The sequence below is a fragment of the Anomaloglossus baeobatrachus genome, chromosome 7 (assembly GCF_048569485.1).
Source record: "Anomaloglossus baeobatrachus isolate aAnoBae1 chromosome 7, aAnoBae1.hap1, whole genome shotgun sequence".
In the NCBI taxonomy this organism is placed as follows: Eukaryota; Metazoa; Chordata; class Amphibia; order Anura; family Aromobatidae; genus Anomaloglossus; species Anomaloglossus baeobatrachus.
The window spans coordinates 48,696,890-48,714,427 of NC_134359.1; positions in this window are offsets into that span (position 1 = coordinate 48,696,890).

The window sequence follows — 17,538 nt, forward strand, 5'->3', positions numbered from 1 at the left end:
TGCACGGGGGCAGTGAATACAGCCGCACATGATCACTCTAGGCTGTAGTTGCAGGGGTGATCACGTCCGGCTGTTAATTATGCGCGCACCCAGCCGCCCATCACCCCGCCCACCTGTCAGCGCCGGTTTCGCTGAGAGATGCTGGGCGGGAGGATGGGCGTGCATATGTAATGAGCGGGCCCACGTAGTCACGGCAGGCGCTGCTGCAGCCTGCTCGTGCCCCCGATGGCCCGCTCCACCGCAGCACCCACATTCCCGGCTGCAGCCCTATAGTCCGACCATAAGACGCATCCCCCACTTTCCCCCAACATTTGGGGGGGAAAAAGTGCATCTTATGGTCCGAAAAATACGGTACTTTTCATGCTACAACATCTTTAACTTTTTATTTAAATTTTTCATACATATTCAAAATGCAGTGTGGCACCTACCGTGTTTTTCCAAAATAAGACACTGCCTTACACTTTTTTTGTCTCAAAAAAAGCGTTATGGCTTATTTATGGGTAGGTCTTATTCTTAGGGAAACACGGTTGGGGGTACATGTACCCCCCCAGAAAAGCAAACCCCCCCCTTCCCAGGAGAATCATACTTACCAGACCAGGGATATCTGCGTCACTCCCTGGTCCTCCTGCGATCCTCGGCAGGCGCTCCCATCAGGTAAGCTCCACGCCATCCTCCCCTGCTTCTGCCCAACACTCACACACATCAAATAATAATAATTTATTTATATAGCGCCATTAATTCCACAGCGCTTTACATACAATAGCAACACTGTTCCCATTAGGGTGCATAATCTAGGTTCCCTATGAGTATGTTGTTGGAGTGTGGGAGGAAACCGGAGTATATGGAGGAAACCCACGAAAACACGAACATGCAAACTCCTCGTAGATGGTGTCCTTGGTGGGATTTGAACCCAGGACCCCAGCGCTGCAAGACTGCAGTGCTAACCACTGAGCCACCATGCTGCCCAGATCACACACCCTCATACACATATACACACATCAGGTCACACACACAATCACATATCAGATCGTACACACACACTCACCACATCTGGAGGTGTTGAGGATAAGAATTGAGTAACCTGAAATGCTTAATTCAGCTATTTCACAGACCCAGATACGTAGTTTAGTTGATGTAGCCTAACTGTTTTCTACTAACACATATATAAATATATTCAGTGATTTTCCTTAATACAAAATGCGAGCACATGTAACTCAAAGATGGCACCTGCATCGTGGACAACGCCTAAGGTGATAAAGAGATTGAAAACACCCAAAGTTGGGAACAACCAATCAAGTAGAGACGATGCAAGTTGCTACACGCCCCGAGCCCTACCTGCGATAATTGGTTGGACTATATTTTGTTTACACCCTTTTCTTATCTAGAACTATAAAAGTTCTGTGAACAATAAAACGAGCAGAATTCCTTTGGCGTCTGTCATGAGAGAAATCTTATAACCGGTCTAGAGTCTGTTATTTCTTCCCGCATGCACACATGACATTATAATCTGAAAGAGCAGTCAGACCTTGAGAGACCTCTAGTGTCTCCCCTTAACAGCGGTATGGATTTCTTCTGGCCAGCAGGGGAAGATGGGATGTAGTGCAGTGGAACATGAAGACCTGTGATGGAATGCATGGAGGACTTGGCAGTAGAACGCATCGATGCATTCCACCGCAGGTCCTCTATGTATTGCACCGCACTGCATCCCAGGATTCTCTGCTGGCCAGAAGTAATCGGTATCGCCGGATGTATTTGTGTGTGCGATCTGATGTGTGTGACATTGAGAAGTTGCAAACTTTGATGCTCAAATTGCAGTTTTTTTATTTTTTTTTTTACACCTCTTTCACGTTTTCTCAAAAATAAAACAGGTGAGGTTTTGCGGGAGAGAACACAGCCTCTGTGCACTGACCCATTTACTGTAATTTGTAACAGAAATTTGGGTAAATTAAAGTAGAAATGTACACGTGCTGTTAGCGGGCAGTTTCCAATTTCTTGCAAAAAGACAAAGATGCTCCAAGAGGCTCCTCTTCATAAATCTGTCTCATCTTAGGGGTACTTTGCACACTACGACATCGCAAGCCGATGGTAGCGATGCCGAGCGCGATAGTCTCCACCCCCGTCGCAGCTGCGATATCTTGTGATAGCTACCGTAGCGAACATTATCGCTACGGCAGCTTCACATGCACTTACCTGCCCTGCGACGTCGCTCTGGCCGGCGACTCGCCTCCTTCCTAAGGGGGCAGGTCGTGCGGCGTCACAGCGATGTCACACGGCAGGCGGCCAATAGAAACATGGGGGCGGAGATGAGCGGGACGTAAACATCCTGCCCACCTCCTTCCTTCCTCATTGCAGCCGGGACGCAGGTAAGGCGATGTTCCTCGCTCCTGCGGCTTCACACACAGCAATGTGTGCTGCCGCAGGAACGAGGAACAACATCATAACATCGGTCCTTGCGAAATTATGGAAATGACCGACGCTACACTGATCATACGATTTCGACGCTTTTGCGCTCGTTAATCGTAGTAAAAAGGATTCACATACTCCGATGTCGACAGCGACGCCGGATGTGCGTCACTTTCGATTTGACCCCACCGACATCGCACCTGTGATGTCGTAGTGTGCAAAGTACCCCTTACTCCCGCTCTTCGCAGTTGAAACCGGCATGTGAAACACTAGTCATTTTAAATTCCGACAGAATGTTTATGTTATACAAACAATACATGTAGAAAGATGAATCACGGCGCTTTTCACTTAAGAACATTTTTTAATCTAAGGTCAAATCAATCAAGGTAAATGTATTAATTATGAAGAATTTTAGTACAATAGACTCAGAGCAATACATTTCTCTGCTTGGTTGGGAATGTTTAGCTATTCAGTTGCTTTTATTACAATGAAAAATAATTTACATGTTTAGGTGCTAAAACCTCACCAAGTCCAGACCTTCACATTTGAATGCATCTTACAAGCAATTCACTTACCTCCAAGTGACATTAAACTTTTAAAAAGTATATTTTTTATATCATTTTATTATAAATGTTGTGTGTATGTATGTATTTTTTTTATTTATTTATTTTTTTCTAAGTCTGCAATTGTAATACCCTAAAGTCGTTGTGTATGTGCCTTAACCCTGTCATCCCCGGCCGATTTTCCGTTTTTTGTTTGTTTGTTTTTTTGCCCCCCTTCTTTCGAGAGCCGTAATTTTTTAATTTTCCGTCAATCTTGCCCTATAAGGACTTGTTTTTTGAGGAACGAGTTGTACTTTTAAATGAAACTGTAAGTTTTACCATAAAGTGTAATGGAAAAGTAAAACAAAAATTCTAAGTGGGGAAAAATTGCAAAAAAATGCGATTGCACAATTGTTTTGGGGTATTTTATTCACCGTGTTCACTATGTGGTAAAACTGATGTGTGGGTGTGATACTTCAGGTCAGTACGAGTTCGTAGACAACAAACATGTTTAAGCTTACTTCTTATCAAAGGCATTAAAAAACTGAGACGTTTGTCCAAAAAAAGTGGCAGACTTTTTGTGCCATATTCTGCTACCTGTAGCGTTCTTATTTTTCAGGATATGGGGCTTAGTGATGGCTTATTGTTTGTGTCTCGAGCTGACATTTTTAATGGTACAACTTTTGCATGGATGCTACATTTTGATCACCTGTTATTGCCTTTTGCGCAAAATTTGTGCCAACCAAAAAATGTAAGTTTGGCGTTTGGAATTTTTTTGCCACTACTCCTTTTACCAATCAGATTTATTGATTTTATATTTATATGAATGCAGCAATACCAAATATGTGTATAGTTTTTATTTTTTTTAACCCTTTAATTTTCAGTGGGGTGAATGGGGGGTGTTTTGAACTTTTAGAATTTTTTTTAACTTTTTTATTTTTTTTAAACTTTTTTTTAATTTTACTAGTCCCCCTAGGGGGCTATAAGGATCAGCAGTCTGATCGCTCATTCATTTCTCCTGATCAGAGCAGCATCGCTCTAATCAGGAGAAATGCTGCGTTCTCGTTACAGCCGGATCTCTGTCAGCTGTTACAAGAACTACGTCATGATAGCGAAAGGAGTCATCACATGACCCGTTGCTACCATGGCACATTTTGACAGCGCGATTTAAGCTGTTAACAGGTGCGGGTGGATCGTGGATCCACCTACTTCTGCAATCACACATGTCTTCTATTGAAATCATCAGACATATGCGGGGATCTCCACTGGCTCACTGCAGCAGCTGGTGGTGATCACCCCTTCATGATTTAGGATGTACCGTTACGGCCTAGGTCGTGAAAGGGTTAAAGATGTAGCAGAGCAGACAGCTACCTTATTATGTTTGCACTTTGCTAGCAATTCCCTTTGCAGGTATTGCGCATGAGAATTCAGCACATAGAAGGGGATTATATATGCAAAAAAGGACTTACCTGTTTTTTTCTGCTATTTGGAGATTGTTAATTTATTAATGAGGCAGCCCTGCTTTCCATATAGGACATACAGGTCACCTGGTAGAACCATATGGTCATGTCACCCAAATGCATCTCAAGGTTCTGGCCAACTGGTCCAGGCATCCATTGTCTATCCCCCATTTCCTTGAGATGGCTGGATTGTCATTGTAAATAAGCACTTGTACCTTGCCCCCCATCTCACTATAGATTGTAAGCTCTCACGAGCAGGGTTGTCTTTTTTTTCTCCTCTAATTATTGTATTTTCTATAACTGTTACTTGTTTGTATATGATCCTCCTGAATTGTAAAGCGCTGCGGAATATATTGGCGCTATAGAAATAAAGATTATTATTATGTCTCTGGACTTAGCAGGGAAGGAGAGGAGACATTTAATATGTGTGTGAGTCGTTCTAGAGAAGCTGAGGGGGAAGGTAAGGGAGCAGCCATAGCTGCTGTATATATCAGAATCCAGAGCCTCAGGTGCAGATAATTGTGTGGTTTGGATTGTGCATACCAGCAGAAAGAGAAGCTAAGAAATCACTGCATCTGATGGGCGGCACGGTGGCTCAGTGGTTAGCACTAGCAAAAACCCAAATTGTTATAAAGAAAAAAGGTTAACATTAATAGGGGTGCCCAAACTTTTTCATATGACTGTACATTTATGGCATATTCTGATTTAAGTATATGGCATAACTGTATATTATGAGACAAGCTTTTTAATATTAGAATGTATGTTAACTATTGTATCATTTTACTATTATGGCTGCAACATAATGGTAACAACATAGTAGTATTAGCAGTATTAGGCTATGTGTCCCCGGTAGAATGTACCTGCGGATTTTTCTGCCTGAAAATCCGCGACTTTCGCGGCAAATCCGCACCCGTGGATTTGCCGCGGATTTACCGCGGATTTGCCGCGGATTTTGATGCGGATTTTTTTTTTTCTCCCATTCAAAACCAAAAATCCGCACCAAATCTGCACCAAACAATTGACATGCTGCAGATTTTTCCGGATCAAAATCCGCGGCAAATCCGCAGCGGAAAAATCCGCAGCATGGACACAGCATTTCCAAAATGCCATTGAAATGGCTTGGAAGTGCCACTGCTGCAGATTTTCGGGAAATCCGCGGCAAATCCGCGGCAAATCCGCGGCAAAATTCGCGGTAAATCCGCAGCGTGGGCACATAGCCTTACTCCTATCTGAGTGCAGTACTTTTATAAATATGATATACAGATTCAACTTGAATGTATATAATATCTTCTATTCCCGTCCTCTTCAGATCCACTGATATGAACCATTTATTGTATCCGCACAATATTCTACAGTCTATTTAGATGTAAAAGTTCTGGCCATTATTTGTGCTGAACAGAAAACTGCAGCAGTAATTAAGACTGAAGTTTTATGAAAGCCATATTGCCGAGTATTAAACGTAATGATAGCTGTAATAAACTGATTGCATGTTCAATCTTAACAGTACAAAGTAATCAACACAGAGTCCGTTCTAATTGTAATTTTCCCTGTGGCATTTTCTATTGCAAAGATTATGCTGAAAATGATTCTCGTGATATGAAAATGGTCTGTCTTCTTGGAGGAGGTTGTAATTTTCATAGCGGTAAGTAATTATATTATCTTGAGAAGCATGTGTGCAACTTGAATACCCATAGTCGATAAGCAGAGTACAGTCTGAGGAGGGTAATCGGATGAATGGGGCAATTTGCAAAGATATATGTTCAAATATCTGACAAAATTCAAGCATATGTATGTAGAAACCTTTAGTGTTTAAAGGGAACCTGTCACCAGATTTGACGACTATAAGCTGTGGCCACCACCAGTGGGCTCTTATATACAGCATTCTAGCATGCTGTATAAAAGAGCCCAGGCAGCTGTGTAGAACATAAAAATCCCTTTATAATACTCACCTAATGGGTGGTGCAGACTGGTCGGATGGGTGTCTTCGTTCTCCGATACCGGCACCTCCTCTTTCAGCCATATTTGTCCTCCTTCTTCTGAAGCCTGGGTGCATGACGTGTCCTAGATCATACACACATTGAGGTCCCGTGCAGGCGCACTACAATACTTTGATCTGCCCTACTCAGGGCAGATCAAAGTGCGCCTTTAATTGCGGCAATATGATACTTAAAGCTGAGGCTAAATATAAGGCCTAAGCCACACGGCATAAATATCAGAGCGAGTGGAATGCGATAAAACATTGCATTCCACTCGGACCAATTTTAGCCTACTGTATGTGCCAGCACCCATGAGCAATTATTTTCTCAGCCATAATCGGACTGAGAAAATAGTCACAGCATGCTGCGGGTGCAATGCGATCCTTGTTTCTCTCGTACCCATTCAAGTCTATGGGGCGAGAGAAAAATCGCACTGCACTTGCAGTACACCGGTGTACTGCGAGTGCAGGGCGAGAATGGCAATAGCCGGCAACGGAGGAGAGAGGGAGATAAATCCCTCCCTCCCCTCTTCAGCTCTGGCCTGCCCCTCCTCAGTGACAGACCACCCCTCCTTAGTGCCCCCCCCCCCCCGCATGCAGCTGTGGTCCGATTGCAAGATTGGACCTCAGTTGCAGTGACACTCGCATGACACTCGGCTCCCGCTGAGTTGCCAGCGTGAGCCGAGTGTCATGCAAGGATCGCAATAGTCCCCTGTGTAGCCTCGGCGTAATGGGTGCACTCTGCTTGTGTGGTGTGCCTAGTTCAAGGGAGGATGTGTACAATTTGTTTGAGTGTGCGCTGTGTTTGCAGTATGGGTGCACTGTGCTTGTGACATGTGTGACTTGTATACTATATACAACACAGACCACGACTACAACGCCCCCTGTGCCCCTGTCAACAAAGACAAGAGCAGTAAGGGAGAGACGGAACAAGGAGTGGTGATGGTCATGACTCATGACCAAGTAAAGCAATATTTGCATGCTTCTATTTTTCCTTGATGGATGGGTGAAGGGGTGGTATGTTTGGGCCTATGGGAGTTTGTGCGCCAGGGTTGCATTTTTGTCTGTCTTGCCCCGAGGGTGTTAAACCCCTTTTAATATGGACTTGACTTAGACTAAAATTACTCTTCCATTGCTTCCGCTTTGTAATTCTCCTATGTATCCCATTGTGCCCCAGTTGATGTCTTCCTGTGGAGTCATGCTCCCTGTCCTGAGCTAAGAATAAGGTCTGTAGTTCTGTGATAGTGGCTCTCACTTTGGTCCCAGAGTCCTGGAAATTGCCTTGTTACACTTTAGGCTAGGTTCACATTTCCGTTGTTTTGCATCAGTCACATGCATTGCTTGACGCTTTTGACTGATGCGTTGTACAACGGGTGACAAGAATTGGAATTCATTGTCATGAGAAAGCGGATTCCGTTGTAAAATGAGTGATCGTTTACAATGGCTTCTGTGATCGATCAGCTGATCGGACGGCTATTGTGAGCGATAAGCTGATCTCCCGGCCGCCGGCTTTTGAGAGCGCAGTCGCTCTCAAAAGCCGGTGGCCGGGAGATCAGCTGATCCCGCTCATAAGCTGGCCGCCAGCTTTTGAGAGTGATCAGCTGATCGCCGGCGGCCGTCTTCTGCGAGCGATCGACTGATCTCCCGGCCGCCGGCTTTTGAGAGCGACTAATCGCTCTCAAAAGCCGGTAGCCGGGAGATCAGCTGATCGCTCACAGAAGATGGCTGCCGGGCGATCAGCTGCTTGTTCGGCCGCCCAGAGAGAGCATGCAGCGAAATCATAAAGATTTCGCTGCTCAAAAAATGTTACAAGCTGCGTTCCTGCCGCCCGACAGTCAGTCGTTCCACGACTGATCAGTCAGGTTGCGGATGCAATGCAAGGGCATCAGTCACAATCCGCCGCTCATATAAGTCTATGGGAAACAACGGCCAAACGGATTGCGTTGTTTATCAGAGCGGCGGATTGTGACTGATAATAAACAACGGAAATGTGAACCTTGCCTTACAGACTGTTATATTTCACAGTTCTTTCTCTCATTGTATTTGGACTTGATATTAGCAGTCGGTTGACCAATGAAGCTAATGTACAGCAGATCTGTTAAAATTCCTCAACAGCTATACAATACATTTAAGGGTGTGCCAAAAGCAAAAAAAATATGCTTAAATTGGTTTCAAATGCTGACCCCTATGATATATTAATATACTAGCAGAATTTCAGCTCTGATGTCTAGATTTTTGGCACGGTGGACTTTTAGTTCAAGAAGGTTTCGATGTTGCCATTTGACTAGTAATATGTATAAAGGGGTCTAGTTATCTGGCTATTTTTTGTACTCGTTTTGTTTACACTTTCATATAACAACACACATTTTATTTTTCTAAAGTAGACATTAGTTTTTCCAGGGTTTTTTTGTGAAATAAAAAACAAAAATAATGGGTCAAAAATTCTATAAAAATTGAGTATATTCAACACACATCTTACCAATGTCTATCCTTACTGCATCACCAGCCTTCTGGGACCCCTATAAATTTGTAATGTGATGATGTAATGTTAAAGGGGGTGTCCAATACTCGGACAACCCCTTGTCAATCACAATTTTTTCTGCAAGTAAAATAATATAATTTATAGTTACCTCCAGTGGAGACGCCATTCCAGCAGTTTCGACATTGGCTCTCCTTGGGCTCTCAAGACATTTTATGGCCCGAGATCCCTGCAGCCAATCAGCAGCCGAGAGTAGTTGACAACTCTTTAAATAGGGATGAATCCTGAGTATAATAATGTGAACCCAGACCAAGCCATTAACTAATGACTGTAGAGAAAGAGAGTCTTGTAGCAAAAAAGGGGTATATATTTCACACATTTAGTCATTCAAGAAAGACAACGGTGGTGGCAGCCATACTGGAAATATATATAATTCTTAGCACCCTTACACTACATTCGGCAATGTGCTGTCAAAGGGAGGTAGAGATAAAAAAAATACCTTCTCTACCTCTTTTATCAATTGCCTCATTTATAGGGTAAGGACCAGTAAGTCGGAGTTGACCTGAGTTCTTTAGGCTTCATGGTAATTGCAATGACTTTTCCCCTCGTAGCCCACCCAATTACAAAGCTAAATCTAGTGATGATATTTCTTCCATGATGTTGTGGCAGACCTAACCTTCTATCTATATTTGCATTCCAATGCTTCACCTATAAAAGAATAATTACTGTACAATACACTGTATTCATAAGTATAGAGGCTAATACAATGTCAGTAATGGAAGCAATTCGTAAAAGCAGTAGGGTTCTTAATGAGAATTTGCATTTCCTACAGGCTTCTTACATCCGATAAGCCGCGGTCTTACTACAATATGTTATTTGCATCCTATATGTAAACTATGGAATGATGTAAAGGACTGTCTATCATCTTCTGATTGATAATCAAAGCAAATGTAGAATCCCTCAAGGTTAGCAGATGCACATCAGTGATCAAAAATATAACCTAGCCAGAATCCTACTCCACACTGATGAGGGGCCATACCCCGAAACAGCTGTCTGTGGATGGATACCTGGCATAGGTATTTCCCTTGTCATATCTTTAAACTCGTCAAGAGCTGGATATTTCCTAAACGGGCCACTTAAAATGGTGGATATGAATATGGTGATATGGTGGCCTCCTAAAAAGAGCCACTCCTTGGCTAGGTCCTTCCCGGAGGGATATCTGGCTATTTTTCCATCTATTGATCTATTGATTGGGAACTGTTACTCAATGCCTCAATGGTTAAATATGAGAACCACGGTTGAGGATTTAATGGCCAACTCTTATTGAAATGATCCCAATCTTTGGAGGTTCAGTTTGCTGGATGCAACAAACTGAACCTCCACTGGTCCGAACTTGGCCCAAAGAGTTTCGGAATCACTGACTGGTAGTTTGAGTCTCCACCCACATATAACCAGCCATAGGAAGAGCACTTCCGGGTAGGATATGATAAAATAATGTCTTTAATATACTTTAATTATAAAGAGCAGAACACAGTAGATGTAATAATAATAACAATAAGAAGAAGTAGTAGTAGTAGTAATAATAATATCACAGTGACTTAGGTGAACCCAGGGGGGCCTATACTGGCCCTAAAGCTGGGTCCACTGTGCTCACCCTAACCCTGGATGTACACTTGATGGTAGGGAGATCCAGGTCACCAACCTAGACCCTATCTCCTGTTCTCGTACCTGATGTTATGACCCCCCTCCGCAACCCATCACCCAGGGCGAATGGGCAAGAACAGGAGTCAACACCCCATTAACAACAACAAAACCAACTCATACACATGGCAACCACACACAAATGAGCCACAAAAAGTGCACAAGGGGAGACAACATAAATAGGGGGGAATAAACAGACTACTGAGGAACTTCCAAACCAGAACGAACACACCTGAGAATGTTGCAGCAAACTCGCATACTGCAGCCAACAGAACAACTGATAGAGTAAAACACAGCTCCTTCCACCTTCTGGCCAAGCTTCCTAATGATAGAAAAATAACTGTCACCCTCTGGTAGACGTAGAGAATATTTATAGAACATGCACATGGTCCCCACCGGAAACACCTGACCAGGAGTCAGGAGCTGCTGGAATTAACCCTCTCCTTCCCAAAGGAAAGGGAATTCATTTAATTTGCAGAGTCCCACAAGACAAAGTGAGACTCTGACCCAGAACAGGTCACAAAATTCTGCAACAGGGGAAAGTCTGTGAGAAATAATAATAAAAGAAATAACAATAATAATAACAACCAAACCCTAATAATAATAGTACCAGAAAATAATAATAATAATTGGATTCATTTATATAGCGCTATTAATTCCATAGTGCTTTACATACATTGGCAATACTGTCCCCATTGGGGCTCACAATCTACAGTCCCTATCTGTATGTCTTTGGAGTGTGGGAGGAAACCGGAGTACCCGGAGGAAACCCACACAAACACGGGGAGAACATACAAACTCCTTGCAGATGTTGTCCTTGGTGGGATTTGAACCCAGGACCCCAGCGCTGCAAGACTGCAGTGCTAACCACTGAGCCACCGTGCCGGAACTTTAAGGAAATTGTCTCATAATAATAGGGCATATGAACACCATAAAAGATATTTACTGATTGTGGCTACTCCATGTGACCCACTGTGAAAGAACAAATCCCACCCATCAAGAGCTAGCTCACCTATTGATTAGGTATTAGGCTTTTTTATGGTGTATTTTTGTATGATCTCAAAATACAAGTGTGCGTATTCCTCTACAGTGTCCCTTTAAAACTCCATCATCTCTGTGATATTCAAACATTTTTACCAAGGACATAAGTGTAAATACTTAAATGGAATATAACCCAGAGATAGACAGAGAGGCAACCTGGTTACTAATTAAACAAATATCTTGCTCACCCCATCCCTGATTAGAAAAATGCTAACAAATTAAAGCATTGGTCTGATTAATATCTGGATGGTCCCCTTTTCAAGAGCCAGAACAGATCACTGTGGAAGAACAGATCCCGCCCATGAGGAGCTAGCCCAGTCATTCATTAAGTATTGAGCTTTTTTATGGTGTATTTTTGTATAATCTCGAAATACAAGTGTGCATATTCTTGTACAGTGTCCCTTTAAAACTCGATCATCTCTGTGATATTCAAACATTTTTACCAAGGACATGAGTGTAAATACTTAAATGGAACATGACCCAGACATAGACAGAGAGGCAACCTGGTTACTAATTACAGTCATATGAAAAAGTTTGGGCACCCCTATTAATGTTAAACTTTTTTCTTTATAACAATTTGGGTTTTTGCAACAGCTATTTCAGTTTCATATATCTAATAACTGATGGACTCAGTAATATTTCTGGAATGAAATGTGGTTTATTGTACTAACAGAAAATGTGCAATCCGCATTTAAACAAAATTTGACCGGTGCAAAAGTATGGCACCCTTATCAATTTCTTGATTTGAACACTCCTAACTACTTTTTACTGACTTACTAAAGCACTAAATTGGTTTTGTAACCTCATTGAGCTTTGAGCTTCATAGGCAGGTGTATCCAATCATGAGAAAAGGTATTTAAGATGTCCACTTGCAAGTTGTTCTCCTATTTGACTCTCCTATGAAGAGTGGCATCATGGGCTCCTCAAAACAACTCTCAAATGATCTGAAAACAAAGATTATTCAACATAGTTGTTCAGGGGAAGGATACAAAAAGTTGTATCAGAGAATTAAACTGTCACTTTCCACTGTGAGGAACATAGTAAGGAAATGGAAGAACACAGGTACAGTTCTTGTTAAGCCCAGAAGTGGCAGGCCAAGAAAAATATCAGAAAGGCAGAGAAGAAGAATGGTGAGAACAGTCAAGGACAATCCACAGACCACCTCCAAAGACCTGCAGCATCATCTTGCTGCAGATGGTGTCAATGTGCATCGGTCAACAATACAGCGCACTTTGCACAAGGAGAAGCTATATGGGAGAGTGATGTGAAAGAAGCCGTTTCAGCAAGCATGCCACAAACAGAGTCGCCTGAGGTATGCCAAAGCACATTTGGACAAGCCAGTTACATTTTGGAAGAAGGTCCTGTGGACTGATGAAACAAAGATTGAGTTGTTTGGTCATACAAAAAGGCGTTATGCATGGAGGCAAAAAAACACGGCATTCCAAGAAAAGCACTTGCTACCCACAGTAAAATTTGATGGAGGTTCCATCATGCTTTGGGGCTGTGTGGCCAATGCCAGCACCGGGAATCTTGTTAAAGTTGAGGGTCGCATGGATTCAACTCAGTATCAGCAGATTCTTGACAATAATGTGCAAGAATCAGTGACGAAGTTGAAGTTACGCAGGGGATGGATATTTCAGTAAGACAATGATCCAAAATACTGCTCCAAATCTACTCAGGCATTCATGCAGAGGAACAATTACAATGTTCTGGAATGGCCATCCCAGTCCCCAGACCTGAATATCATTGAACATCTGTGGGATGATTTGAAGCGTGCTGTCCATGCTCGGCGACCATCAAACTTAACTGAACTGGAATTGTTTTGTAAACTGGAATGGCCAAATATACCTTCATCCAGGATCCAGGAACTCATTAAAAGCTACAGGAAGCGACTAGAGGCTGTTATTTTTGCAAAAGGAGGATCTACAAAATATTAATGTCACTTTTATGTTGAGGTGCCCATACTTCTGCACCGATCAAATTTTGTTTAAATTCGGATTGCACATTTTCTGTTAGTACAATAAACCTCATTTCAATCTAGAAATATTACTGAGTCCGTCAGTTATAGATATATGAAACTGAAATAGCTGTTGCAAAACCCAAATTGTTATAAAGAAAAAAGGTTAATATTAATAGGGGTGCCCAAACTTTTTCATGACTGTAAGCTATTATCTTGGTCACCCCATCCCTGATTAGAAAAAATGCTAACAAATTAAAGCATTGGTCTAATTAATACCTAGATGGTCCCATTTTTAAGAACCAGAACAGATCACTGTGGAAGAACAGATCCCGCCCATGAGGAGCTAGCCCACACTTTCATTAGGTATTAGGCTTTTTTATGGTGTATTTTTGTATAATCTCGAAATACAAGTGTGCATATTCCTGTACAGTGTCCCTTTAAAACTCCATCATCTCTGTGATATTCAAACATTTTTACAAAGGACATGAGTGTAAATACTTAAATGGAACATGACCCAGACATAGATAGAGAAGCAACCTGGCTACTAATTAAGCTATTATCTTGGTCACCCCATCCCTGATTAGAAAAAATCCTAACAAATTAAAGCATTGGTCTGTTAAATACCTGGATGGTCCCCTTTTCAAGAGCCAGAAAAGATCACTGTGGAAAAACAGATCCCGCCCATGAGGAGCTAGCCCACCCATTCATTAGGTATTGGGCTTTTTTATGATGTATTCTTGTATAATCGCGAAATACAAGTGTGCATATTCCTGTACAGTGTCTCTTTAAAACTCCTTCATCTCTGTGATATTCAAACATTTTTACCAAGGACATGAGTGTAAATACTTAAATGGAACATGACCCAGAGATAGACAGAGAGGCAACCTGGTTACTAATTAAACTATTATGTTGGTCACCCCATCCCTGATTAGAAAAAATGCTAACAAATTAAAGCATTGGTCTGATTAATACCTGGATGGTCCCCTTTTCAAGGTTTGGGAATTAAGTTCCCAGGTGGATTCAGCGTCAGGTCTCCGGTCCACTTCAGAGTCATCTCATTAAGTCGAGTGAACACATTACACGGTTCCATATTAAAGATCGAAAATTACAATTGGAAGAAAACTAAGGCCAGTAGAAATGTCACAAGTCCGGCAGGATAAAGTATGTTAGGGAGGAGAGGGTGGTCATCTGTGTCGACTTCAATTTAAATGGGGTTTCTTTGCAATAACTTAGCTGCCTTATTTGCATCTCACCCCTTTTGAAAATTCTCATTACGCTTTCGAAAGTCTTTTCAGGCTCCTTTATATTAATTATAGAAATCATTAGAATAAAAAGTTAACATAATGGTTTTAAGAACAAGCTTCACAAGCGGAATATGTGCATATTTAATCCTCTGAGCTGATGAATTTTTAATCATTGTTCAAGTCCAGGTTTTTTATCTTAAAGCCTAACTTGATAACAAACCTAGCAATTGGTAGAACTAATTGGTACAGAATAAGTAAATAATTTATACAATTAGAAAAAAGCATGGCTGCTTAAAAGGTGTGCATTGAGTGTACGTTTAATGATGGCATTACGAGCCTAGACCGGCGCACGGACGCTGCTTTATGGTACGCTGCTGACATCCAGAGGCCAATGCTGAACATGCTCCTTCCAGATTATTTACAGAGGAAACAAGCCAGAAGAAATTCTCAAAATCACTTCCCTTCTATTTGCATTAATTGGAATTCGTTTGCATTTGCTGTGTGCATCTGTAATAAGGGACAAAGGTTCCGGAACATGCTAATATTTCCTAGTTTGCATGGAAGTACAATGGGGATTAAAATGCATGAAAGCAGTACAGTAATGATGCTACTAGTCAGACCTTATTATGGGAATGAAAAGGTAGAATTCCTTTAATCTGGTCATTTTTGATAATCTGAAATTCCAGAAGCAAAACGTTAATATTACTGTTTTATTTAACATGTTTCTGGAAGATATGAATCCATATTCTATAGTTGTCCTATAATTAAGAATATTTGATACTGGGTTAAAGGCAAATACTTTACATACTCTAGAGACAGGACATATGTCTGATATACTAAAGAAAGAATACTGGATTAAAGAAATTTTAATCAACATTAAACCTGTAGACTAATTTTTGCATTTATATCTAACAAGATAAAATTGCTTTGGTAGCACATACCTGATTTTCAAACTCTGTAACTTGCTATCCAATCTTTTCGAGTGAGCAGTTCTTAAAAGGGTATTCTCATTTTATTAAATTGCTATAGCTAGTTGGAGAGCATGTAAATAAGAAAATTTGCAATTTTCTTGTTTTGTTTTTTTTTTTTTTGTATCTGCTTTCATTCTCATGCTTTGTGAGCTTTTATCTTACACAGTGTACAGCTAGATGCCATAGCTTATTTTATCAGAGATTCTGTGCATACATTTTTTGGCATAAATTTTGACATACACCCCAAATTGTAATAACAAGTGCTCATAGGCATGTGACTTGGGGACAGCAGCATCTAAGGGGTTAAATGGCCATGGTCAGTGCCAACACTGATGGTGACTGATGCAGCAAGGTGTCGGCTGTAGGGTACAGCTGACAGCAGCTACATTCTAACCCGTTGGAGGGAGACCATGTCAGCCTTCCTCTGCAATGTGTAAAATAGTGGAAGCCATTTAAGTTGAATAGAGCTGGAGTGGCAGAGGCTTCCAACCTACCATAGTCCATCATTTGAATAGCAAATCAAACACTGATTTCTCAGCAACAGAGGAATGGACTTTCCATGTAATAGTATTGCTGTACTTGTCTTCGAAAGAGCTCATGTGCATATAAATGATTTGGAGGCTGGAATCATGCTGAACGATTCACTCTAAGGGTAGGTTCACATGACAGTATAAAAAATGGACAATTTTTTTCTCACTTGTTATCTGTGTGCAGTCCAAGCGTAATACCTTTTTTTACATTAGCATTTATTAATCCTTTACAGGACCATTTACAGTTTCCTATTCCAGAATTGTAATGTATCCATAATATCCGATCCTATACTGTCGCATCCAATTTTTTTTCTAGTACCCATAAACTTGAATGGGTGAGTGTCAACCGATTTCAGTTAAATTGCAGCATGCAGACTTTTATTCAGTTAAAACTACTGGTCTACGCTGCACCATTGAATAACATGGGTCAGTGTGCTATCCGATAAATGTTATACTATGGGGCAGTGCCAATCAGCGTTTATTTTGTCATGCTATTTCGGCATGAAAACAAAACACTACAAAAATACTGTGATTGGCAGCGTATCTCCATACAAGTCTGTGGGTGAGGAAAACATTGGACTTCACTCGGATGACATCCAAGTACAGTCCAATATACAACAAGACAGGCAATGGAGAAGATGGAGAGATTAATCTCTCCATCTTCTTCTCTGCTATGCTCCGATTCTCATATGCAAGAGAATTGGATCACAGTTAGGGATGAACAAACCTGAACTGTAAAGTTTGGGGTTCATACAGAACACTGGGTGTCCGAGTTTTGGAGTCAAACAGAGACTAAATAAAAAGTCTGTGTCCGAGTTCAGCGTTCACCTAATGTTCATATGTCAATAAAGTTTGTTGAAAGGCTACAGCACAGCCAATCAAAAAGCTTTATTGCATGTGGAAGTCGCCTGTCCACAGCTGTAAACAAAAAATATTTTTAAAAATTTCTGGGCTCCTGCCTATTTTTGATAGCCAGTGCAGGTAAAACAGACAACTGTGGGCTGCAACCCTCAGCTGTCAGCTTTACCTCGACTAGTTATCAAAAGTAAAGGGGATCCCATGCCTTTTTTTTAAAGTAGTAAAATAATTTAAACCAGTCAAGGTAAAGCAGATAGCTGGGGGCAGGTATTATCAGGGTGTAAAGGGCCATGGTCATTTGGCCCTTCCCAGCCTAAAAATACCAGCCTGCAGCTGTCCCAGAAATGGCACACCCCTTAGATGCGCCAATTCTG